General features: G+C 50.4%; 3 non-coding genes and 2 pseudogenes across 3 annotated transcripts; all 5 read right to left on the bottom strand.

The window, feature by feature from the left end:
- Nucleotides 1-1,542: 1,542 nt before the first annotated feature.
- On the bottom strand, nt 1,543-1,716 carry LOC116362702 (uncharacterized; annotated as a pseudogene).
- Nucleotides 1,717-3,746: 2,030 nt separating this feature from the next.
- On the bottom strand, nt 3,747-3,863 carry LOC116362700 (U5 spliceosomal RNA). The gene has a single exon (XR_004207785.1). It is a non-coding gene; the product is annotated as a U5 spliceosomal RNA (small nuclear RNA).
- A 10,640-nt stretch (nt 3,864-14,503) lies between these two features.
- LOC116362699 (U5 spliceosomal RNA) lies at nt 14,504-14,620 on the bottom strand. Its single transcript, XR_004207784.1, has one exon. It is a non-coding gene; the product is annotated as a U5 spliceosomal RNA (small nuclear RNA).
- Nucleotides 14,621-23,085: 8,465 nt separating this feature from the next.
- LOC116362698 (U5 spliceosomal RNA) lies at nt 23,086-23,202 on the bottom strand. The gene has a single exon (XR_004207783.1). It is a non-coding gene; the product is annotated as a U5 spliceosomal RNA (small nuclear RNA).
- A 393-nt stretch (nt 23,203-23,595) lies between these two features.
- LOC116362704 (uncharacterized) lies at nt 23,596-23,770 on the bottom strand (annotated as a pseudogene).
- Between the last annotated feature and the right edge of the window lie 2,396 nt (nt 23,771-26,166).

Genomic DNA, 26,166 nt, shown 5'->3' with positions numbered 1-26,166 from the left:
AATGGCCATAACTCAAAAACCGTTGAGGCCTAGACGCCATCTTGTTCGGGGCCAACTGCCAATTATGCCAAACCTACGCTCAACGAGTTTCGGCTTCGAAATATTTTCAGTTTTCGAGATAAGGCCCCGTCGTGAATCGTGATGTTTTGTCCAATAGCAATATGATTGCTTATGCCCTCTTGTGGGAATTTCCGGGACAGCGGCAAAATGACCAAAATCGTATTTTTGTAAAACGGAAACCGAATGTCCGACAAAGTTCATTTGATGACTTCCCGGTAGGTCCGGCCCTGCCGCTCGGCCCGACGCCGTCCGCAAATTTTACAAACGATTTCGGACGTCTAGTAAGGGACCGTACATTTCCAATATGGACTTTCTCACTAACCATATGGCACCTGCCGAAATCTTCCCTTAAGGTATGGAAGCGCAGGAACCAAACAGAACCCCTGGACCTGATCCCCAGACCCCCCCATCAAGGCTTCATAGACCGCCAGTGCAAGAAACTTCAAAAACAACTGGATCCTGGGTCTCAGCCCCCACATCTGACCATTCATCCCCGGTATCAGGGTTCAGCACTGTAAACCGGTTGGAGATGGCCACCAATGGCCTCCTGTGCTTTCCACCATCACCCGGTCAGTGACCCTCCTCTTCTTCCTTTTCCCCTTGTACACCATCCCGGACTCTCTATTGTCCTAAGATACCTACCCAGTCGACCCGCTAGCCGAAGATGGCCTCATCTTTCACGAAATGGTTCAGGTAGCCGAGTCTTCTGACATTTCACTCAGTAGACTATCCTCCCAGGCTCCAGTCAGCAGCTCCATCTCCTCAAGTCCCCTTCGGACCTCCTTTACTGCAGCTTCACCTGGGGCTTTCGCCACCTCCGCTGCTGCCACTCAAATTTCCTTAAGAACTTCCTCTATTTGCCGGAGAGGAGAGCCCGCACCACCTTCCTCGAGGCCATCACCGGCTGCCTCCGCGTAGGTCCATTGTCTATTTGGGCAGTCTTTAAACAAGTGGCCCTGCTTCCCACAGCCATTGCAGACTTGCGCCTTGACCTGGTTTCCCACAGTTTCTGCACTTCAGCAGGTTGCACCCCGTGGCCAAATGACCAAAGCATTAAACAGGTAACCCCGGTCCGCTTCAATGGAGAAATAGGCTGGTGGGTGAACCAACTTATGGACACCTTCCGGATCCCTGTTCAGTCCGACACGGAACTGTCTCCTCCCTGACCAGATCCCATAGGTACCGTACCCCAGGACTCACTTTCCCAAACCGGCATAGGAAAGCCCCGAATCTGTCATCTCCCACATAGGGATTGTAAATGTGCACGGTGATGATCTTTAAATCCAACCGGCACAAGGGAAAAACCTGAATGTTTGAGAAAGGCTGCCTTCTCTGTGCAGGTGAAATGGCTGGAAACAGGGGTCCCCATGAAGGGCGCTTCGCCCTTCTTTCAGTTTGAATGTTTCTTCTTTTTTTCTCTTTCCTTCTTCTTCTGCTAGCTTTTCACATAGCTTTGTATTTTTCCCCTTGACAATGGGAGAAAAGTGTTGCACCGTTCCCGGAGGTACTGCAATACCGGGTCGATGCGTGGAGCGGACGGAGCAAGCCCCATTTCCGACTCCCTGTTCAAAAAATCAATTTAATATGTAGTCCCCCGATGGGGGACGTATCAGATATTAAACTGATAAGAACAGATTTTTTTATAATAAAATATATTTATTACTTTCAAAACCAAACAATAACCTTCCAAAATTCAATCAACTTAATACTAACAAACTACAAATAATCTTTCCAAAACTAATAAACTATAACCAAAACCAAAAACCACTAACAAATATCCAATGACCTACCCACTACCCATATACACCACCTATAATACCACCAAATCTCCAGTGCTCCCCTTCTCTATCCCCGCCAACTGTGACCCCACCTCCACTCCTAAATCCCCTAAATCCCCCCCATCTACCACCATCCCCCTTCCCCTGGACACAGAAACGGCACCCGGCACATCCCCCCCACTCAAATCCATCACCCCTCCCTCCTCCGGACTCCTGACCGGGAATGTCACACACCCAAATAGGAAGCCCATCTCTCCCTCCATCATCCAGGTATTGGCCGTACATGGGAGGTCAAGTTCAGCCAGGGGCTTAAAAGTTGAGGAAGACGGAGCCTTTTTGTGCTCTTGCAAGGCGGAGCATTCAGCAAGGGTCTTTGATAAATAAAGTCACTCACCTGCTCGTCCTTTATCTTTTCCCCCTCTACCAATCCCCCACCATCCCTCTCAACTCTTCCACCCTTTCCCTCACCACATCACTTTTCCCCCAGTCCTTCACACCCTCTTGCCCTTCCTCCTCTCCCTCTGTTCCGGCCACCTCTCCTTCTTTTCCAGCCACCTCTCCTTCCTTTCCGACCACCTCTGCTTCCATCCCAGCCACCTTTCCTTCCATCCCGGCCACCTCCTCTCCTTCCATCCCGGCCACCTCTCCTTCTGTCCCGGCCCTCTCCTCCTCCTCCCTCCGACTCCTTCTGCTCAGTCCTTCCACCCCCTTCTTCCGGCTCCTCTCTTCCTCCATCCTCCGCTCTCGCTCCCCCCCCAGCTGCAGACGCGTATGACCTCCGCCGAGCCGGGCAGTCCCGCCACAGGTGCGCTACCGAGCCACACCCGTGGCATTTCCTTGGCTCGACACAGTCCCTGGCCTCGTGCTCTTCTGATCCACAGAACCTGCATCTCCTGGTGTTACACGAGGCCAGGACATGGCCATAGGCCATACACCGCCTGAAGAACGGAGGCTGACGGGCATAAAACAATGTCCCCCTGTCAGCCCCCAGGGAGAACATAGCCGGAGGATGGAGGTACCCTCCGAATCCACTTGGGTCTTCTCTACGAAGAGCCTGGTATCTTCTCTTCCCAGTCCAGAAGCCAAGAGAGTCTTTGAGGAGCCTTCCTGAGGAGATGTTATCCATATACCTCCCCAGAAAGGCCCTCACCTCATCAGTCACATGTGGGTTGTACATCGTCACAGTAACCACTCTAAAGTTACTTTTTGCCAAGTTCGTCACTTTATAATAACACATCGGCTTTGTCTCACTCACTTCTTTAACCTTCTTCAATATTTCTTCTTGCTTTCCCTCTCTATGAAAAGTCACATCGAAAGCCCTCTCCGTTGGATTTTCCTGTAAACATAACACATCCTTTACTTCGAGCTTCAGTTTCCCCATCAATATGGTTCTTCCAAAAATGTCTCTCCCGAAGGGCTCCATATCTTTGTCACTCCAGGCGAACCTCATCGCATTAGCTAATCCGATTCCTAGTCCCAATTTACTGGAACTGTTACGCGCCATTTCTAAATGAAAAAAATGCACGTTCAAATAACAACAACGAAACCAACTCTCCAAACGGAAAATACTGGAAAACCAAAACAACCACTACTTGAAAATCAGACACCGTCCAACAGCAACCTTATCGCCCTCCTATCTCCGACCTTTTGACTCAGCTAGCTCTGGGGCACCTCGGTACCAAGCTTGATCTGAAGCCAAAAGGCCGAGAAGCGATAACCCACAAATGGAACCCTGCAACCGCCGGACCCCCGGGGGTCTCGACAGACCTCAGCTGGTTGGCAAGAGCCGCCTCCTCCCCACCCACCATTTCCCTGGCGACAGGCAGGTGTTTTTTGGAAAAAGTCGCTAATGCGTCTAAGTCACTATCCTGGCCCATCTCTGTCAATTTCTCTTGAAACAAGATACCGGACTCTGCAAGAAGCAAAGCCCCTCCAAAAATATGTTAAACTCGTAAGTGTTCCTCTCCACGGAAGTCTTTAACTAAAGGCGAAAGGCTTGTGCGTAATGAAGAGAAACCAGAGTCATATGGAAGTCATGAGGTCGGGGCCCGAGACACACTCTGTGCACTCTAGGCCGGGTTCCCGCGGGTGCTCCTGGAACCCACTCTTCCAAGTTTGAGGGCTGTGGATAAAAAGAAGGTCACAGACACAGAGGCACAGCTACAGAGAGAGCGACAGACACACACACACACACTATCCTGGCCCAATTTTTTGTTTTTAAGTAAAATGGCAGGAAACGGGGGACCCCATTGAAGGGCGCTTCGCCCTTTTTTCAGTTTGAATGTTTCTTTCCTTGTCTTCTTCTGCTAGCTAGCTAGCAGGTGAGCCCACAACGGTTTGGCGCAACATGGCCCATCCTGCTCTCCTGAATCGGCATCGGGACCTGTCCTGGATGGTCGCCCACGAGATCCTCCCGGTCAGGGGCATGGCGAGGACATCCGCGTGTCCCCGACCAGGCTGCGGCCAAGAAGAGTCGGTGAGGCACATGCTCTGGGAGTGTGTTAGCAATTGGATATGTAGACGGACGAGTCGGTCAAGGATCGATTCAGACAAGGTGGTAAATTGTATGACAAGCTACAGTTTATTCAGAGTGAAGATATCTAGAACAGCGTAATTACGGCTCTCCCGCTGGTTCGTACGGAAGCGCAGACGAAGAAGAGGCCGTTACAATCAGTACACCACTATTATATAGAAAAGAAAGTAGGTTGATTCTGGAAGATCGGATCTTTGGATTGGTTCAGCTGGGGTGTAGTCTGTAGTCTTCCGCCATTGGCTCAGTTGTCTGTCCGTCATCGTAGAATCCTCTTCGGGCATTCAACGTTCAGCTACAACGGAGATCATGTGTGTGTGCGCTGGTTTTGGCCATTAGTGTAATGCGGGAGCTATCCTGTAGGGGACCCCACAGGCTCAACTCTGAGTTGTAGCCCTTTATCAACAATAGTTTGGTCACCTACATAAGAATTAGCATTTCTCTACAAGTGCAGAGCCGCCAGGGACCTGTGGAAGGAAGCAGGCCCCCTGATCACCTCGTGTCTGCCAGCAGGGGAGGACCTAACACCTCAGCTCGTGCTGTATGGGGTGTACACCGGTCATGTTTATCGTTAAAACCATAAACATTTAGCACGTTAAAATCCCTCCCCATAAAAGTACAATTGGCTAAAAGAGCACGCCCACCTACCACCACCGTGCTCCCCTACACCAAAAAAAAGGCCCTCACCTCACCAGCCTCACCGATTAAAATGGCAACACCGTCGTTCTTGTTCAAATTGGAACCACTCCAAATGGAGGGCCCGTGCTGCCACTTATCCTCCCATTTCCTGTAAGAGGGTAAAAAGGGTAGACCACACTCCTGTAGTAAAAACACATCCGAGTTAAACCTTTCTAAAAAGGATAAAACCGACTGTGCTCTTGTTGCTGTTCTTACACTCCTCACATTTATCGTGGTGATTTTAAAAGCCATAAAAGGGGTGAGTAAAAACAGTGCTAAAATAAAAAGCATTGAACAGTTAAAAGGGGGTTCGTTTTCAGGGACTTTCTCTCTCTCCCTCTGGGGTAAAGAGGTTTGGAAGGGAGAGGAGGTTAAAACAGGACTTAAAAAGGAGACTTGATTGGGGGAGTTGGAGGGGAAGGTTCTGGGCTCTTCCTCCCCCTGGGAGCTCTCCCACTCCACCTTTCCCTTTTTCTCCTCACCCTGTTCGGGGTCAGAGAGCTCCTCAACGTTTCTTTTACATGGGGGGAGGTGTTCCTCAAGAATCTCCCCCTCCTCCCCCGTACCTTCTGACACCGTCTCCATGGTGGGGGCGTATGCTTCATGGTTAACGTGACGTGGTGTGATCATAACAACATACAGGTACTCAAGTCCTTCTGTTCACCTGATTTAGAATTCCTCACAATCAAATGTCGACCGCATTATCTTCCAAGGGAATTCTCTTCGATTATAATCACAGCCGTATATATTCCCCCCCCAAGCAGACACATCGATGGCTCTGAACGAACTTTATTTGACTGTTTGCAAACTGGAGTCCATTTATCCGGAGGCTGCATTCATTGTAGCTGGGGATTTTAACAAGGCTAATCTGAAAACAAGACGCCCTAAATTTTATCAGCATATCGATTGCGCAACCAGGGCTGGAATAACCTTGGATCACTGCTATTCTAACTTCCGCGACGCATATAAGGCCCTGCCCCGCCCTCCTTTCGGAAAAGCTGACCACGACTCCATTTTGTTGATCCCTGCCTACAGACAGAAACTAAAACAAGAAGCTCCCGCGCTGAGGTCTGTTCAATGCTGGTCCGACCAATCTGATTCCACACTCCAAGACTGCTTCCATCACGTGGACTGGGATATGTTTCGTATTGCGTCAGACAACAACATTGACGAATACGCTGATTCGGTGAGCGAGTTCATTAGAACGTGCGTTGAAGATGTCGTTCCCATAGCAACGATTAAAACATTCCCAAACCAGAAACCGTGGATTGATGGCAGCATTCGCGTGAAACTGAAAGCCCGAACCACTGCTTTTAATCAGGGCAAGGTGACCGGAAACATGACCGAATACAAACAGTGTAACTATTCCCTCCTCAAGGCAATCAAACAACCTAAGCGTCAGTATAGAGACAAAGTAGAATCTCAATTCAACGGCTCAGACACAAGAGGTATGTGGCAGGGTCTACAGTCAATCACGGATTACAAAAAGAAAACCAGCCCAGTCACGGACCAGGATGTCTTGCTCCCAGGCAGACTAAATAACTTTTTTGCCCGCTTTGAGGACAATACAGTGCCACTGACACGGCCCGCAACTAAAACATGCGGACTCTCCTTCACTGCAGCCGACGTGAGGAAAACATTTAAACGTGTCAACCTTCGCAAGGCTGCAGGCCCAGACGGCATCCCCAGCCACGCCCTCAAAGCATGCACAGACCAGCTGGCTGGTGTGTTTACGGACATATTCAATCAATCCCTATCCCAGTCTGTTGTTCCCACATGCTTCAAGAGGGCCACCATTGTTCCTGTTCCCAAGAAAGCTAAGGTAACTGAGCTAAACGACTACCGCCCCGTAGCACTCACTTCCATCATCATGAAGTGCTTTGAGAGACTAGTCAAGGACCATATCACCTCCACCCTACCTGACACCCTAGACCCACTCCAATTTGCTTACCGCCCAAATAGGTCCACAGACGATGCAATCTCAACCACACTGCACACTGCCCTAACCCATCTGGACAAGAGGAAAACCTATGTGAGAATGCTGTTCATCGACTACAGCTTGGAATTTAACACCATAGTGCCCTCCAAGCTCGTCATCAAGCTCAATGGCCACCAGTTGCCAAGGTCGGTTGCGTCCCCCTTCTTGTAAAGAAGTGACAGCACACCGACTACCATTGAACCCCCCGGGACACCCGTCTCGAGGAGGGCTTTCAAGACTTCGAGAACCACCGGTCCAAGTATACCCCAAAACTTGAGGTAAAACTCAGCCGGCAGCCCATCAATCCCAGGCACCTTCCCTTTTCCCATCCTCCTAAGAGCGCTCTCAACCTCTTCTAGTGAGATCCGGGCCTCCATCACGTCTCTAATGTCCTCCGGCAACCGCCGGGACAAGTGTTCTATAAACACATTTCCCTGCTCTACATCTATTTCCCTTTCCTTAAATAAACCTTGGAAATGATCAGTTGTCACCCTGACCATCTCCTCTGGTTTACTTACTACACTACCATCTTCTTTTCTAAATCCATGCATTACCTTCCTACTCTGCCTGACCCTAACCGACTTAAAGAACATAGCGGAACAAGTCTCATTATGTTCTAAAAAGCCACTATGTGCACGCTCCAGGAAAGCTCGAGCCTTCTGCTCCTGCAGCTCCCTGAGCTGCGGTTCTCTCCCAGTCAATCGACCCGCCGAGGTTGCCTGCCTCGTACTCAAGTTCGAGCAACCTTTGGATATGATCCACCTCCCTCCTTTCCTCCCTCTTTTTCCTTTTACAATACCCTATTATAAAAGCCCTAATCCTCACCGTAACTAAATCCCACCACTCTAACACCCCCTGGCACATAGACCGGAGGCCGTCAAGCCTTCGAAAGAAACAAAAAAATGCGTCAACGAAAGCCTGCTCCTCCAGTATATCCCAATCTAACTTCCAGTACCCCCTACCGAAGAGGCAGACTGGGGACCCCACCTGCAGGAACACCCCGTCGTGATCCGTGAAAACAGGCAACAGCCGCCCAGACAACTGACCCAAAGACCTGGATACAAAAATGTAGTCGAGCCTCCGCGCAACCCCCCTGGAGTTGCGCCATGTAGGACCGACCATTGCTGGAGTAGTGTGCAGGCCACCATCAACCAGACCATGGCAAGCCATTAGCCCAGTGATGGCACCTGCACTGCTATCACCTCCTACCCCTAAATCTATATTAAAATCCCCTCCTATCACCAAGTGCCTGTTTGTAACACACAGGGGCGCCAGACAGTCCACCATCTCCCTCCTGTCTGCCGCCACCTGTGGTCCATACACCCCAATTAACCTATATCTAACTTCTCTATACTTCACATCTATCCCCAATACTCTACCCTGCATTACAACAAAAGTGCTCTCTACCTTAACCTCTCTATTCCCACACAAAATCCCTACTCCTGTTGAGTGCACCCCTCCTATGCCCCAAAATGATTCCCCCTTATCCCACTCCCTCCTAAATCTACACACATCCCCACCATCCCTCAGGTGAACCTCCTGTAATAAACAGAAATCAAACCCCACACCCTCTAAATAACAAAACACCGCCCTCCTTTTAACATAATCCCTTAACCCCCTAACATTTAGACTAACAAAATAAACAAACACTCATTTAATTATTTACCACAAATAAACCCCAAAAACCAAATAAAAAACAAGAGACTCACCCGATGCTCCCCTGGTCCTTCTCCACCGGCGGGGACGTCCTCTCCTCTCCTGACGCCCCCCCGTCCTCCTCCATCTCTCCAACCCAGGATGCAGGCAGTGTGTTAGGCCGGGTGCCCTGCACCCTGGGTTCCTCACCACCACCCACCACCCCCCCCTTCCCTGTTTGCCTCGGGGCCGTATGTAGGGGACCGCACCTCCCCAAACAGGAGTTGGGATCCCTCTAGCACACAGCCCACAGACCCCTCACTGGAGTCATCCTCCCCTAAAATGTAAGGGGCTGAGGCAAACAGGGAGGCCAATCAGATGGCGGACGGAAGACAGGGTGGTGCAGCAGGTGCCGCTTCTCATTCGAATGCTGTAATTTTATCTAAACCATCAGGTGTACGCCGATCCCAGCTAAGTAAAGAGTTAGAGTTAAAGAGTTAAAGCGCAATTATGTGTTTTATCTCCAGTACTCTGCCATGATTGTCAGTTATGTAGCTGCTCTACTGATAATCTCAGTGCGTCCTTGCTGGGATGACACAATCAGTCTACTACCGGAGAATATCAACACCAAACACATTGGTTCACCGTTCCACGGGAGCGGACAGTACACAGCATACCATAATGTTCTGAATAATGGCCAAGTCTACCTCGCTCCTTATTCTACTGAACCGCTTAGGCGTAACAAACACAAGTCCAACATTTATCGGACACTGTTAAACTACCTGTTCACTACCCTCCTGCTCTCCGGGGATGTACAACTCAATCCTGGGCCCAATATCACCGAGCCAGTGATACGCACCGGAGTGGAGAGCGGTGGATGGCCTCGTCCACTGGTCGTCGCCGCTGTAGAGGTGGGTGAGTGCTATGGTCCTATGGTTTCTCTCGACTCACCCGGCTCCAGGATAGATTTTGACTCTTCAAACATACCAGAGTCGCTATATGCGATCCCTGACTCTGCTTCTGGTACGCAAGCTATTTGAATTAGTTCCCCGCATCAAGTGCAGGCGGGAGGGATTGTTAATTGCGCTACCGAACTGCCCCTAATCAAAACGGAACAAAACGGCCTAAACCCAGCCGTCAGAAAACAACACAGAAAATGTAACTTTTTTCAATGTGTCAATCACTCTCGAGTCATCTGGGACCCACGAGCTAAGCCCAAGGGACTACTAGGGGGGCACTTGAACATTCGTAGTGTCATTCCAAAAAGTCATCAAATTCAACATCTACTCACAGACTCCAACCTTGACTTTCTCTGCCTCTCAGAGACATGGCTCCATAAACACTCTCCATATGCTGCTTTTATTGTGCCTGGCTACAATGTTTTCAGGAGAGACAGGATTGAAGGAAGAGGAGGGGGTGTGATGATTTACATTAAAGAACATATCCGATGTAAACAAATTGAGTGGTCATGTGATAATGAACTAGAATGTATCGGCCTGAACGTTACACTGTCTCCCCAAATGTCTTTTACCCTCATTGGAATGTATAGGCCACCTTCCACCAAAAGTGTGTTTTTTGATCAGTTTAATACCATGCTTAGGGAATGTGATTTTGGGAAAGAGGTCATCTTAATGGGAGATTTTAACATTAATTATGAAGACAAGTGTTGTAGGAAAACCCTCAAACGGATCACTAATACCTTTGACCTTACACAGCTAGTTAAAGGGCCGACCAGGGTGACTTGTTGCTCTAAAACACAGATTGATTTGGTGTTCAGTAATAAACCAGAGAGAGTGACTAAATCATTCAATATGGTTACTGGGCTGTCTGATCATAATCTGACACTTATAGCCAGAAAGCTGTCTAAGAGCAGGTTTAACCTCTCTACTGTTAGAAAGCCGGATCAACTCAGAATACCTAAGAGTGAATTAAACTATTTTGAAAAAGCAATTAAGGGAATAAACTGGAATGATCTCTTGTCCTATACAGACGTGGAAGCTGATAGTCATCCACAATCCAGACTACAATAAATGGCTTCCTAAAGAAAATCAAATCCAAACCTGGCCAAAAGAGCACTCTTCCTTGGCTAAATGGAGAAATCTGGAAATTGATGAAAGAACGAGATTATGCTCTAAAGATAGCCCTTAAATCTAAATTAGAGCATGACAAACGTAGGTTTACCATGTTGAGAAATAAGGTGATGAAAGAAATCAGACAGGCCAAGGCAAACTTTTTTATTAACATAATTGGTGAAGCAAAGGGAAATTCTAAATTGATATGGGAGAATCTAAAAAAGTTAACAGGGAAAGACAATAGTAACACTGCAAAAAGACTAGAAATCATGGTGAATAACAATCTAACACAGGATGCAGTCGAAATAGCAATAGCCTTCAATTCCTACTTTATTGACTCTGTCAGGGTACTGACACAGAACCCCTCCACTGGTTTCTTGGGCTCAGTGCTAGTGAACGACACTCAACCTGTCTTCATCATAAGGGAGGTTTCTGAGTCAAAGGTGAACAAGGTGATTAGCTCACTAAAGAACTCTAAAGCCAAAGATGTGTTTGGGATGGACTCTACCTTTCTTAAAAACTACAAAGAGTCACTCATTGGCCCCATTACTAAGGTCACCAACACATCTATCGGTCTCGGTGTGTTTCCAAGGGTATGGAAGTCGGCCATAATAACGGCCATCTTTAAATCAGGCGACCCTGCTAACGTGAGTAACTACAGGCCCATTAGTATATTACATGTGGTGTCAAAGGTTGTTGAAAAGTGTGTAGCAGAACAACTGATTGCCCACCTCAACAACAGCCCCTTCACATTACACTCCATGCAGTTTGGCTTCAGAGCGAAACACTCCACAGAAACGGCCAACTGCTTTCTTCTGGAAAATGTGAAGTCCAAGATGGACAAAGGGTGTGCTGTTGGGGCTGTGTTTCTGGAGGAAAGGCTTTTGATACTGTTAACCATGAGATTCTCATCACAAATTTGTCCAAGTTCAACTTTTCCCCTGATGCCTTGAGATGGATGAAATCATACCTTGAAGGCAGAACTCAGTGTGTCAGAGTGAGCAATGAGCTGTCGCCCACTCGTAGCTATGATGTGGGCGTGCCCCAAGGGTCAATACTGGGGCCCCTCCTGTTCAGCCTGTACATTAATGATCTGCCTTCTGTCTGTACTGGGTCTGAAGTTCAAATGTATGCAGATGATACAGTGATATATGTGCATGCAAAGAGCAAACAACAAGCTGCACAAGAACTCACTACTGTAATGGTCCAGGTTACAAAGTGGCTCAGTGACTCGTGTATGCATCTCAATGTGAAAAAAACTGTTTGCATGTTCTTCACAAAGAGGGCAACAGATGCTACTGAGCCAGATGTCTATGTGTCAGGGGAGAAGCTCCAGGTGGTATCTGATTTTAAGTACCTTGGCATCATACTTGATTCCAACCTCTCTTTTAAAAAGCATGTGAAAAAGGTAATTCAAATAACCAAATTCAACCTAGCTAATTTCCGATTTATACGAAATTGTTTGACTACAGAGGTAGCAAAACTGTACTTCAAATCTATGATACTCCCCCACTTAACATACTGCTTGACTAGTTGGGCCCAAGCTTGCTGTACAACATTAAAACCTATTCAGTCTGTCTACAAACAGGCTCTCAAAGTGCTTGATAGGAAGCCCAATAGCCATCATCATTGTCACATCCTTAGAAAGCATGAGCTCTTGAGTTGGGAAAATCTTGTGCAATACACAGACGCATGTCTTGTATTCAAGATCCTTAATGGCCTGGCTCCCCCTCCACTCAATATTTTTGTTAAACAGAAAACCCAGACATATGGCAGCAGATCCACAAGGTCTGCCATGAGAGGTGACTGTATAGTTCCCCTAAGGAAAAGCACCTTTATTAAATCTGCATTCTCTGTGAGAGCTTCCCATGTCTGGAATACACTGCCATCAGACACACAACTGCACCACATATCACACTTTCACAAAATGCTTGAAGACATGGCTAAAGGTCAATCAGATTTGTGAACATGGTCCCTAGCTGTGTGTTGCCGCTCTCCATGTTGTCTGTTGTCTGTAGCTTGTGAGGTGTGGAAACACTTTGTTGCTTTTATGAATATTGACTTGCTGCTTTTTGTTCTATGCTGCTCTGTCTGTATGCTACGTCTTGCTTGTCCTATGTTGCTCTGTCTGTATGCTATGTCTTGCTTGTTCTATGTTGCTATTGTCTATATTGTAATTGTTTTTAATAACCTGCCCAGGGACTGCGGTTGAAAATTAGCCGGCTGGCTAAAACCGGCACTTTTACTGAAACGTTGATTAATGTGCACTGTCCCTGTAAAAATAAACTCAAACTCAACTCAAGCCTTTGGCTCGTCACAATCCTTGGCCTCGTGCTCTCCCGATCCACAGAAACGACACTTCATGGTGTTGCACGAGGCCAGGATATGGCCGTAGGCCATACAACGCCTGCAGAACGGGGGCTGACGTGCATAATACAACGTCCCCCTGTCAGCCCCCAGGGAGAACATCGCCGGAGGATGGAGGTAGCCATCCACACTCTTCGGGGACTCCCTGAGTAACACCTGGAAACCTCTCTTCCCGTTCCAGAAACCCAGGGAGTCCCTGAGGTACCTCGCTGAGGAGACATTGTCCATGTATCTCCCCAGAAAGGCCCTCACTTCCTCATCCTTCACATGCGGATTGTACATGTTTACGGTGACCACCCTGAAGTTGTTCCTTGCCAGGCTGGTCACCGCGTAATGGCACAGGGGTCCTTCTTCTTTCTCCGCCCTCACCTTCTTCATTATTCCGTCATGTCTCTCCTCTGTGTATAACGTCACGTCAAAAGCCTTCTCTAATGGGTTCCCCTGCAGACAGAGAACATCCTTGAACTGCAGTTTTAGGTAGCCCATCACGATATTCCTCCCGAAAGTCTCTCTCCCCCATGGCTCCTTCTCCTTTTCAATCCATGAAAATCTCACCGTGTTAGCCAACCCGATGGTAGGTACTGCCCGTTCTTTTTTCTGTTGCTCCATTCTTCCAAAAAAAGCTCTCTTTAGACAGAAGCTGAAAAATAAAGGACAATAGGTTCAAAAAAACCGCTAAATCCTTTTTAAAAACCCTCCCTCCTATCCTACCTTCGACCTTTTGGCTCAGCGAGCTCTGGGGCACCTCGGTACCAAGCTTGATCTGAGCCAAAAGGCCGAGAAGCGATAACCCACAAATGGAACCCTGCAACCGCCGGGCCCCCGGGGGTCTCGACAGACCTCAGCGGGTGGGTTGGCAAGAGCCGGCTCCTCCAAATCCCACCCACCCACCGTTTCCCCGGCTACAGACAGACAGACAGGCAGGCAGGTGTTTTTTGTAAAAAGTCGCTAATCAAATCAAATCAAATTTATTTATATAGCCTTCGTACATCAGCTGATATCTCAAAGTGCTGTACAGAAACCCAGCCTAAAACCCCAAACAGCAAGCAATGCAGGTGTAGAAGCACGGTGGCTAGGAAAAACTCCCTAGAAAGGCCAATACTTAGGAAGAAACCTAGAGAGGAACCAGGCTATGTGGGGTGGCCAGTCCTCTTCTGGCTGTGCCGGGTGGAGATTATAACAGAACATGGCCAAGATGTTCAAATGTTCATAAATGACCAGCATGGTCGAAAAATAATAAGGCAGAACAGTTGAAACTGGAGCAGCAGCACAGTCAGGTGGAAGTTGAAACTGGAGCAGCAGCATGGCCAGGTGGACTGGGGACAGCAAGGAGTCATCATGTCAGGTAGCGTCTTTAAGTCACTATCCTGGCACATCTGTCAATTTCTCTTGAAACAAGATACCGGGCTCTGCAAGAAGCAAAGCCACTCCAAACATACGTTGAACTCGTAAGTGTTCCTCTCCACAGAAGTCTTTAGTAAAAGGCGAAAGGCTTGTGCGTAATGAAGAGAAACCAGAGTCATATGGAAGTCAGAGGTCGGGGGCCCGAGACACACTCTGTGCACTGTAGGCCGGGTTCCCGCGGGTGCTCCCGGAACCCACTCTTCCAAGTTTGAGGGCTGTGGATGAAAAGAAGGTCACAGACACAGAGAGAGAGAGAGAGAGAGAGACACAGACAGAGAGACAGAGACACACACAATGACACACACACACACACACAATCCTGGCCCAGTAAAATGGCGGGAAACGGGGGACCCCATTGAAAGGCGCTTCGCCCTATGGGGGACGTATCAGATATTAAATATATATTTAATGCCATTCATTAATACAACTCAAAATCATACTTTTCTTTCAAACTCAAATAATGGCATTTTTAATTAACAAAAACCCACAAACCAAACCAAAAAACTCAGGGGAGCATCGTCCCTCCCCTTCATACCTAACCAATACCTAACCCTTGCCCTTTCTCTCCTACCCTGATCTAACCCTTTACAACCCTCAATCTAACACTCCCAACCCCCTTTCCACCTCTCCCGTGCCGCATGCTGCCCCCACTTCCTCTCCTCCCGCTTCATCCTCCCCCTTAGATCTCCTTCCACCCTCCTCACTATCCCTTCCACCCCCCAATCTCTCCCTGTCTTTACCAATTCCTGCCTGGCTTCCCACAGCCCCCGTTTAAAGAGGCTCATGAGAAGCCAGAGCAGAAACCTATCCCTATCTGTTCGCTCTCCCTACATCTCTTTCTAACCTAGCCCACGTCACAACTAAATCGCTTCTGACCAAACCTATCAACACCCGTGCCCTAGCCCATACCACTCCGGCAAAGGCACAGTCCCAAAAGACATGGCGCACGGTCTCCTCCCTGCCACAAGCAGATCTTGGGCAGGTGGGGGATCGCGCCAAGCTATGCCGGTACATGATGGAACGTACCGGCAAGCACTTATGGAGGCTCAACCAATTCAGGTCTTTGAGCCTGTTGTCCAGGCCCCGCGCCTGCACTCCCTCCCAGACCACCGCCGAGATGCCCGCTACAGGCGCAGGACTCCCCGCCTGCCTGACCTCCTCGTACAGGTGCCTGTGGTCTAAACCTACTCGGGCAACTTCAACCTCGGGGTGCGCACGCAGCCACTTGGCCGCATGGCCAAAGTGCCACGGCAGCTGTTCCGCCCGAGGACCCGCGTTAGACCACACCATTACGCTTCTCGCCTGATACGAGAACAACACCCGCAGGAGGTAACCGGACGGGTGTATCACTGGATGAGCAAGCTCCGTCAACAGAAAGGAAACGAAGATTGCATCCAGCTTGAGGGGGAGATGTGGTACCCCCCTATCTCCCTCCCCGATGGGACAGAGCATGCGCGCCCTGGCGACCCACTCGTACCTGCCACCCCACATGAACTGGAACACCAGCCTCACTAGAGGCCTCCTCAGGCAAGCCGGCAATGGGTAGATGTATGCCAAATACAACAGAGATGGCAGTACATCCACCTTTAGGACCAGGACCTTGCCCATAAAAGACAAAGACCTAGCCTTCAACATTGCTAGCTTCCTCTGTACCACTGCAATACCCATGTTCCAATTCAGCGTCGCTGAGCCAGAGGTCTCAAAATGGACCCCGAGAATCCTCAGGGCCCCTTTACAGAGAGAGAACCCCCCGGGCACATCCGTCCTACCGCGCCATCTTCCGAAAAACTTCACGGAAGACTTTGCATGATTCAGAACTGCCCCCGACGCTCGGGTGAAATCCCCAATGATGGCAAGGGACCTTGTCAGGCACGAGTCCTTGCATAGCAGCAAGGAAGTGTCATCGGCGTACTGCGTCATCTTAACACGCAGCCCACCGCTTCCAGGGATCAACAAGCCTTCCACCCCCGTGTCTGCCCTAATGGCAGCCCCCAGAGGCTCCATGTACAGAACGAAGAGGAGTGCCGAGAGCGGGCACCCCTGCCTGACCCCAGATGAGAGGTCAAAAACGTCACCCAAGTGACCGTTTACGCTAACTCGACACCCCGCTCCGACATATAATGTACGGATCCATCCTATATACTTCTCCCCAAATCCTAATCTACCTAATACCCTGAATAGAAAGGATCTATTCACGCGATCAAAGGCTTTCGCCTGATCAAGCGCTGCTACCATTAAAGGCAGACCTCTATCTTCAACCCAGGCGATGGAGTCCCTTATCAACTGAAGGTTCCATCTAATTGAGCGTCCCTCTACCCCGCACGTCTGATCCTCATGGACGACGTAGGGAAGGGCTGTGCGCAACCGGTCTGCTAAGACCTTTGCAAGCAACTTGTAGTCTACACACAGCATGGTCAATGGCCGCCAGTTGCCAAGGTCTGTTGCGTCCCCCTTCTTGTACAGAAGTGACAGCACACCAACAGCCATTGATCCCCCTGGGACCCTTGTCTCAAGGATGGCCTTCAAGACTTCGAGTACCACCGGTCCAAGTATACCCCAAAACTTGAGGTAAAACTCGGCCGGTAGACCATCCATCCCAGGCACCTTCCCTTTACCCATCCTCCTGAGGGCGCTCTCAACCTCTTCAAGGGAGATCTGAGCCTCCATCGCATCTCTAACGTCCTCCGGCAACCGCCGGGACAAGTGTTCTAAAAACTCATTTCCCTGCTCTACATCTATTACCCTTTCCTTAAATAAACCTCGGAAATGCTCAGTTGTCACCCTGACCATCTCCTCTGGTTTACTTACTATACTACCATCTTCTTCTCTAACTCCATGCATTAACTTCCTACTCTGCCTGGCCCTAACCGACTTAAAGAATATAGCGGAACAAGTCTCATTATGTTCTAGAAAGCCACTATGCGCACGCTCCAGGAAAGCTCGAGCCTTCTGCTCCTGCAGCTCCCTGAGCTGCGCCTTTAGGGCTGCGAATCTCTCCCTGTCAATCGACCCGCCGAGGTTGCCTGCCTCGTACTCAAGTTCAATTAACCTTTGGATACGATCCCCCTCCCTCCTTTCCTCCCTCTTTTTCCTTTTACAATATCCTATTATAAAAGCCCTAATCCTCACCTTAACTAAATCCCACCACTCTAACACCCCCTCGCACATGGACCGGAGGCCGTCAAAAGAAACAAAAAAATGCGTCAACGAAAGCCTCCTCCTCCAATATATCCCGGTCTAACTTCCAGTACCCCCTACCGAAGAGGCAGACTGGCGACACCACCTGCAGGAACACCCCATCGTGATCCTAGAAGAAATCAGGCAACAGCCGCCCATACAACTGACCCAAAGACCTGGCTACAAAAATATAGTCGAGCCTCCGCGCAACCCCCCTGGAGTTGCGCCATGTAGGACCGACCATTACCGGAGTAGCGTGCAGGCCACCATCAACCAGACCATGGTAAGCCCAGTGATGGCGCCTGCACTACTATCACCACCTACCCCTAAATCTATATTAAAATCCCCTCCTATCACCAAGTGCCTGTTTGTAACACACAGGGGCGCCAGACAGTCCACCATCTCCCTCCTGTCTGCCGCCACCTGTGGTCCATACACCCCAATTAACCTATATCTAACTTCTCTATACTTCACATCTATCCCCAATACTCTACCCTGCATTACAACAAATGTGCTCTCTACCTTAACCTCTCTATTCCCACACAAAATCGCTACTCCTGTTGAGTGCACCCCTCCTATGCCCCAAAAGGATTCCCCCTTATCCCACTCCCTCCTAAATCTAGCCACATCCCCACCATCCCTCAGGTGAACCTCCCTGTAAAAAACAAAAATCAAACCCCACACCCTCTAAATACCGCCCTCCTTTTAATACAATCCCTCAACCCCCTTACATTTAAACTAAACAATTTAACAGAAAAATTCATTTAATAATTAACAACAATAACCCTCAACAAATAAACCCAAACCAAACAAAAACAGGAGACTCACCCGATGCTCCCCTGGTCGATCACCTGCGGGGACATCCTCTCCTCACCTGACGTCCCCCCGTCCTCCTCCATCCCTCCAACCCAGGATGCAGGCAGTGTGTTGGGCCTCTGCATCCTGGGTTCCACGCCAACACCCTCCCTTCCCCCCTCCCCGTATACCTCCAGGCTGGGAGTAGGAGACCCCAACTCCCCAGACAGGAGTTGAGACCCCCCCCCCCGACAAACCACCCAGAGCCACATCCCGGGAAACACCCTCCCCCACCTGATTAGGAGCCTCTGAAAAAAGAGAGGCCAAGGAAACCCTGCCCTCCCCCATCACCCTCTTTACCGCTCCCTCCCCCCCTCCCCCTCCTCACCCCCCTCCCTCTCACTGCCTGTCAAGCTCACCCTCCTCTTCCCCTTCTTCTTCCTCGGCGTTGGAGGTAACGGGGGTAACGGAGAAATACATACCCCCTTAACTCCTCCACCATCTCCAACATTTCTTCCCCGAGGAAATTTGACATGCTATCCCCCCAATCCCTCCCCCCCTTTCCCACCCCCTCCCCCCCATCCACAGTCCCCGCCACCGGCACGTCCTCCACTATTGCTCTCTCTCGCTCCTCCACTCTCTTTCTTTCTTCATCCTTTTCTTCAGCTCCAGTGTCTATCCCCTTTCCTCCTGCTGCCTCTCCTTGCTTCCCCTCTGGGCCCATGCCCTGGTCCGGAGACGTCCTTCCTGTTCCTCCTCTTCTTCCTCCATCGCCCGCTCCTGCTCCCCCCCAGCTGCAGACGCGTATGACCTGTGACGAACCGGGCACTCCCGCCACAGGTGTGCTGACGAGCCACACCCGTGGCACGCCTTTGGTTCGTCACACTCCTTCGCCTCGTGCTCAGCAGATCCACAAATTCTGCACTTCTTCGTGCTGCACGAGGCGAGGATATGACCATAGGCCATACAGCGCCTGCAGAACGGGGGCTGACGTGCATAGTACAACGTCCCCTTGTCAGCCCCCAGGGAGAACATTGCGGGAGGATGGAGGTATCCATCCCGTCCCTTTGGGTCCTCCCTGAGCAATGCCTGGAACCCTCTCCTCCCGTTCCAGAAGCCCAGGGAGTCCCTTTGGAGCCTTCCTGAGGATACCTTGTCCATATACCTCCCCAGAAAGGCCCTCACATCTTCTTCTGTCACATGAGGATTGTACATATTTACAGTGACCAGCCTAAAACTGTTTTTTCCTAGGCTGGTCACTTCATAATTGCACATCGGCTTAGTTTTCCCCGTCTCTCTCGCCATCTTCAGAACCTTATCGTGCTTCTCTTCCGTATGAAATGTTACATCAAACGAAACCTCACTCGGGTTCCCCTGAAGACACAAAACGTCTTTGACCTCCAACTTGAGAATCTCGATTTAAAATGGTTCTGGCAAAGGTTTCCCTCCCAAACGGAAATGCTCAGTTGTCACCCTGACCATCTCCTCTGGTTTACTTACTATACTACCATCTTCTTCTCTAACTCCATGCATTAACTTCCTACTCTGCCTGGCCCTAACCGACTTAAAGAACATAGCGGAACAAGTCTCGTTATGTTCTAAAAAGCCACTATGCGCACGCTCCAGGAAAGCTCGAGCCTTCCGCTCCTGCAGCTCCCTGAGTTGCGCCTTCAGGGCAGTGGATCTCTCCCAGTCGACCGACCCGCCGAGGTTGCCTGCCTCATACTCGAGCAACCTTTGGATATGATCCACCTCCCTCCTTTCCTCCCTTTTTCTCCTCTTACAATATCCTATAATAAAGACCCTAATCCTTACCTTGACTAAGTCCCACCACTCTAACACCCCCTCGCACATGGACCGGAGGCCTTCAAGCCCCCGAAACACACCAATAAAGGCATTAACGAAAGCTTGCTCATCCAGCACTTCCCGATCTAATTTCCAGTCCCCCCTCCCGAAGAGGCAGACTGGAGAACTCACCTGCAGGAGCACCCCGTCGTGATCTGAAAAGAAGACAGGCAACAGCCGACCAGACAACTGACCCAAAGACCTGGATAGAAAAATGTAGTCGAGCCTCCGCGCAACCCCCCTGGAGTTGCGCCATGTAGGACCGACCATTGCCGGAGTAGTGTGCAGGCCGCCATCAACCAGACCATGGCAAGCCAATAGCCCGGTGATGGCGCCTGCACTGCTATACCCCCCTATCCCTAAATCTATATTAAAATCTCCCCCTATCACCAACTGCCTATTTGTGGCACACAGGGGCGTCAGACAGTCCACCATCTCCCTTCTGTCTGCCGCCACCTGTGGCCCGTACACCCCAACTAATCTATACCTGCAATCCCTTAATGTGACATCCACCCCTAAAACCCTCCCTTGCATAACGACAAAAGAATCCTCAACCTTAACATCCCTATGCCCACACAAAATCCCTACCCCCAAAGAGTGAACCCCCCTATACCCCAAACTGATTCCCCCTTATCCCACTCCCTCTTAAACCTCACAACATCCCCTCTATCCCTTAGGTGAAGCTAATGTAAAAAACAAAAATCAAACCCCACACCCTCTAAATAACTAAAAACCGCCCTTCATTTAACCCTATCCCTCAACCCCCTTACATTTACACTAACAAAAGTGATTGTATCCATAAGGGAACAAAAATACTATTATCCTAAATCCCCAAAAACAAAACAGGAGGCTCACCCGATGCTCCCCTGCTCCATCTCATCCGACAGGGATGCAAAGATGCTCCCCTCGTTTGACGAATACAGGTCCTCTTCAGGAAAGGCCCCCTGTTCGCCACCCACTAGGCTCACCCTGTTTCCCCCTGCCCCCATGTCATCTGCCCATGATGCCGGGATTGGGTTTGGGACACAGGCTTCCGGGTTCCCGGAAACCTCCTGCAGCCCCTCTTCCCCTAGGGGCATAGACAGAGTTGCTATCGAACTGTTAATATCCTCTAGGGGCTGAGATGAGTCATGCAAGTCCAATGGGGGACTCTTCAGTGCCACTGCCTTGTTTCCCCATTGCTCGCTTGCCCGCCCCCTCCCCCAAATTCCCCTCCACCCTTCACCTCATTCTTCCGCTTCACCCTTCTCTTCTTTCCTTCATAAGGGTCCATAAGGGTCCATCTCCAGCTCTATGATTGCCCCCTCGCCCGACATCTCCTCTCTATCCTGCCTGGGTGGGAGCAACATAATGGAGGTGGAGGCCTCTTCCCCTGCCCTTGATCCCAATACCGGTAGATTCTCCACCATTTCTACTAGGGCCCCTAGCCCCTCCACCTCATCCAGTGAGGACCCCAGCTCCTCCGTTCTGCCCCCAACCTCCTCCACCTCTGGCTGCTGGATAACAGGCCCCTTCCTCCCGTCTGCTGGAGGCCCTGACGCCAATTCCTTCCTGATGTTGGTAATTGGAGGACGTGTTGGTGGGGAAGGTCTGTCCTGCTCTTCCATCTCTGGGCACTCCTCCCTAGACCCAGGGTCCTTCCTCCCTGCCGCCGCCTCGGCATATGACTGCCGACGGGACGGGCAATCCCGGAACAGGTGCAGCCTACTACCACACCCGTGGCACTCCTTCGGCTCCCTACAGTCCTTTGCCTCATGCTCCGCCGATTTGCAAAATCGGCATTTCCCCACACTGCAGGCAGCCGTGACGTGCCCATACTCCCTACATTTCTTACAAAACGGGGGTTGACGGGTGTAGAACAGCATCCCCCTGTCTGAGCCCAGTGAAAAGACTGCCGGGGGATGGAGGAAGCCGTCGAAACCTTCCTTATCTGGCCTCAGCAATACCTGGAACTGGCCGCGGCCATTCCAGAACCCCAACGAGTCCTTCATGTACTTTGCCCCCGACATTACATCACAATACCGGCCCAGGAACGCTCTTATTGCAATGTCCGCCACATGCGGATTGTACATATGTACATTGATCGTCCGAAAGTTTGTCTTTGCCAGGCACGTTATGTCAAAGGATGACATAGGCCTCTCCCCAGCCGCCGCTTTTGCTCTGTCCATCACCACATCACACATACCTTCTGTGTGAAGAGTCACGTCGTATGCCTCCTCCATAGCATTTCCCTGCAGACACATCTCTTCGGACACTCTTAGCTTCAGGGCTCCCATCAGCACGGCTCTTCCAAACGAATCCCTTGGCATTCTCGTTTCCTCTTCCTTCTTCCAAGCAAACCTGATCGTATTTTTCAGTCCGGTCCTGGGGACCGACCCGGCGCTGTTATTGGCCATCTCCTCACGGAAAATGGCGGTAAATCCAAGTTCCCGCCGCAACAATTAGAAATGGATTTATCTTTTCCTCCCTCCGGCCTTCGACCTCCTGGCTCAGCGGGCTTTGGGACACCTCGGTGACAAGCTTGATCTGAGCCAAAAGGCCGAGAAGCGATAACCCACAAATGGAACCCTGCAACCGCCGGGCCCCCGGGGGTCTCGACAGACCTCAGCGGGTGGGTTGGCAAGAGCCGGCTCCTCCAATCCCACCCACCCACCATTTCCCCGGCTATTGACAGGCAGGCAGGTGTTTTTTGTAAAAAGTCGCTAATGCGTCTTTAAGTCACTATCCTGGCTCATCTATGTCAATTTCTCTTGAAACAAGATACCGGGCTCTGCAAGAAGCAAAGCCACTCCAAAAATACGTTGAGCTCGTAAGTGTTCCTCTCCACGGAAGTCTTTAGTAAAAGGCGAAAGGCTTGTGCGTAATGAAGAGAAACCAGAGTCATATGGAAGTCAGAGGTCGGGGGCCCGAGACACACTCTGTGCACTGTAGGCCGGGTTCCCGCGGGTGCTCCCGGAACCCACTCAAGTTTTCGAGGGCTGTGGATAAAAAGAAGGTCACAGACACAGAGGCACAGCGACAGAGAGAGACAGAGACAGAGACAGAGACAGAGAGACACACACACACACACACTATCCTGGCCCAATTTTTTTATTTAATTTTATAAAGTAAAATGGCAGGAAACGGGGGACCCCATTGAAGGGCGCTTCGCCCCTTTTTTCAGTTTGAATGTTTCTTTCCTTTTCTTCTGCTAGCTAGCTAAGCTAAGCTAAGCTAAGCTAAGCTAGCTGTTTACATAGCTTTGTGAATGAGTATTTTTCCTTGACAACGGGAGAAAAGTGTTGCACCGTTCCCGGAGGTACTACAATACCGGGTCGATGCGTGGAGCGGACGGAGCAAGCCCCATTTCCGACTCCCTGTTCGAAAAATCCATTTAATATGTAGTCCCCCGATGGGGGACGTATCAGATATTAAACTGATAAGAACAGATTTTTTTTACACAAAAAATAATTTATTTACATTCAATACCATTCATACTTTTACAAAAATCATAATTCTAATTCTCATTCATTCATAATTCAATTTATTTACAAAATACAACAAAACAAAAACCAACCTCAGGGGAGCATCGTCCCTCCCCGTCATACCTAACCAATACCTAACCCTTCCCTATCTTCCCTTCCCTAATCTATCCCCTTACAAAACCTCACTCTAACACTCCCAGCCCTAATCCCCCCTTCCACCTCTCCCGTGCCGCATGCTGCCCCCACTTTATCTCCTCCCTCTTCATCCTCCCCCTCACATCACCTTCCACCCTCCTCACTATCCCTTCCACCCCCCAATCTCTCCCTGTCTTAACTAAATTCTGCCTGGCTTCCCACAGCCCCCTTTTAAAGAGACTCATGAGAAACCAGAGCAGAAACCTGTCCCTTTCTGTTCGCCTCGCTCTAACCTAGCCCAAGTCAGCAAAAAGTCGCTCCTAACCATACCTAGCAACACCCGTGCCCTAGCCCAGACTAGTCCGGCAAAGGCACAGTCCCAGAAGGCATGGCGCACAGTCTCCTCCCTGCCACAAGCAGATCTTGGACAGGTGGAGGATCGCGACAAACTATGCCGGTACATAATGGCACGTACCGGCAAGCACTTATGGAGGCTCAACCAATTCAGGTCCTTGAGCCTGTTGTCCAGGCCCCGTGCCTGCACTCCCTCCCAGACTACTGACGAGATGCCCGCTACAGGCGCAGGACTCCCTGCCTGCCTGACCTCCTCGTACAGGTGCCTGTGATCTAAACCTACTCGGGCAACTTCAACCTCGGGGTGCGCACGCAGCCACTTGGCCGCATGGCCAAAGTGCCACGGCAGCTGTTCCGCCCGAGGACCCGCGTTAGACCACACCATTACGCTTCTCGCCTGATACGAGAAGAACACCCGCAGGAGGTAACCGGACGGGTGTATAACCGGACGAGCAAGCTCCGTCAACAGGAAAGAAACAAAAATGGCGTCCAGCTTGAGGGGGAGATGTGGTACCCCCCTACCTCCCTCCCCGATGGGACAGAGCATGCGCGCCCTGGCGACCCACTCGTACCTGCCACCCCACATGAACTGAAACACGAGCCTCACTAGATACCTTCTCAGACAAGCCGGCAATGGGTAGATGTACGCCAAGTACAAAAGAGATGGCAATACATCCACCTTTAGGACCAGGACCTTACCTATAAAAGACAAAGACCTAGCCTTCCACATTGCTAGCTTCCTCTGAACAACTGCGATACCCATGTTCCAGTTCAGCGTCGCTGAGCCGGAGGTCTCAAAATGGACCCCGAGAATCCTCAGGGCCCCCTCACAGAGAGAACCCCCCGGGCACATCCGTCCTACCGCGCCATCTTCCGAAAAACTTAACGGAAGACTTTGCATGATTCAGAACCGCCCCCGACGCTCGGGTGAAATCCCCAATGATGGCAAGGGACCTTGTCAAGCACGAGTCCTTGCATAGCAGCAAGGAAGTGTCGTCGGCGTACTGCGTCATCTTAACACGCAGCCCACCGCTTCCAGGGATCAACAAACCCTCCACCCCTGTGTCTGCCCTAATGGCAGCCCCCAGAGGCTCCATGTACAGAACGAAGAGGAGAGCCGAGAGTGGGCATCCCTGCCTGACCCCAGACGAGAGGTCAAAAACGTCACCTAAGTGACTATTTACACTTACTCGGCACCCCGCTCCGACATATAATGCACGGATCCATCCTATGTACTTCTCCCCAAATCCTAATCTACTTAACACCCTGAATAGAAAAGATCTATTCACGCGATCAAAGGCTTTCGCCTGATCTAGCGCTGCTACCATTAAAGGCAGCCCTCTATCTTCAACCCAGGCGATGGAGTCCCTGATCAGCTGTAGGTTCCATCGAATAGAGCGGCCCTCAACCCCACACGTCTGATCCTCATGAACGACGTAGGGAAGGGCTGTGCGCAACCGATCCGCTAAGACCTTTGCAAGTAGCTTGTAATCTACGCACAGCATGGTCAACGGCCGCCAGTTGCCAAGGTCAGTTGCTTCCCCCTTCTTATAAAGAAGTGACAGCACACCAACAGCCATTGAACCCCCCGGGACCCCCGTCTCAAGGATGGCCTTCAAGACTTCGAGGACCACTGGTCCAAGTATACCCCAAAACTTGAGGTAAAACTCAGCCGGCAGTCCATCCATCCCAGGCACCTTCCCTTTTCCCATCCTCCTAAGAGCGCTCTCAACCTCTTCTAGTGAGATCTGGGCCTCCATCACGTCTCTAATGTCCTCCGGCAACCGCCGGGACAAGTGTTCTAAAAACAAATTTCCCTGCTCTACATCTATTTCCCTTGCCTTAAATAAACTTCGGAAATGATCAGTTGCCACCCTGACCATTTCCTCTGGTT

The sequence above is a fragment of the Oncorhynchus kisutch genome, unplaced genomic scaffold, assembly GCF_002021735.2.
Source record: "Oncorhynchus kisutch isolate 150728-3 unplaced genomic scaffold, Okis_V2 scaffold870, whole genome shotgun sequence".
In the NCBI taxonomy this organism is placed as follows: Eukaryota; Metazoa; Chordata; class Actinopteri; order Salmoniformes; family Salmonidae; genus Oncorhynchus; species Oncorhynchus kisutch.
The sequence above is the reverse complement of the archived record's forward strand: the minus strand, read 5'-3'. Positions and strand labels throughout refer to the sequence as shown.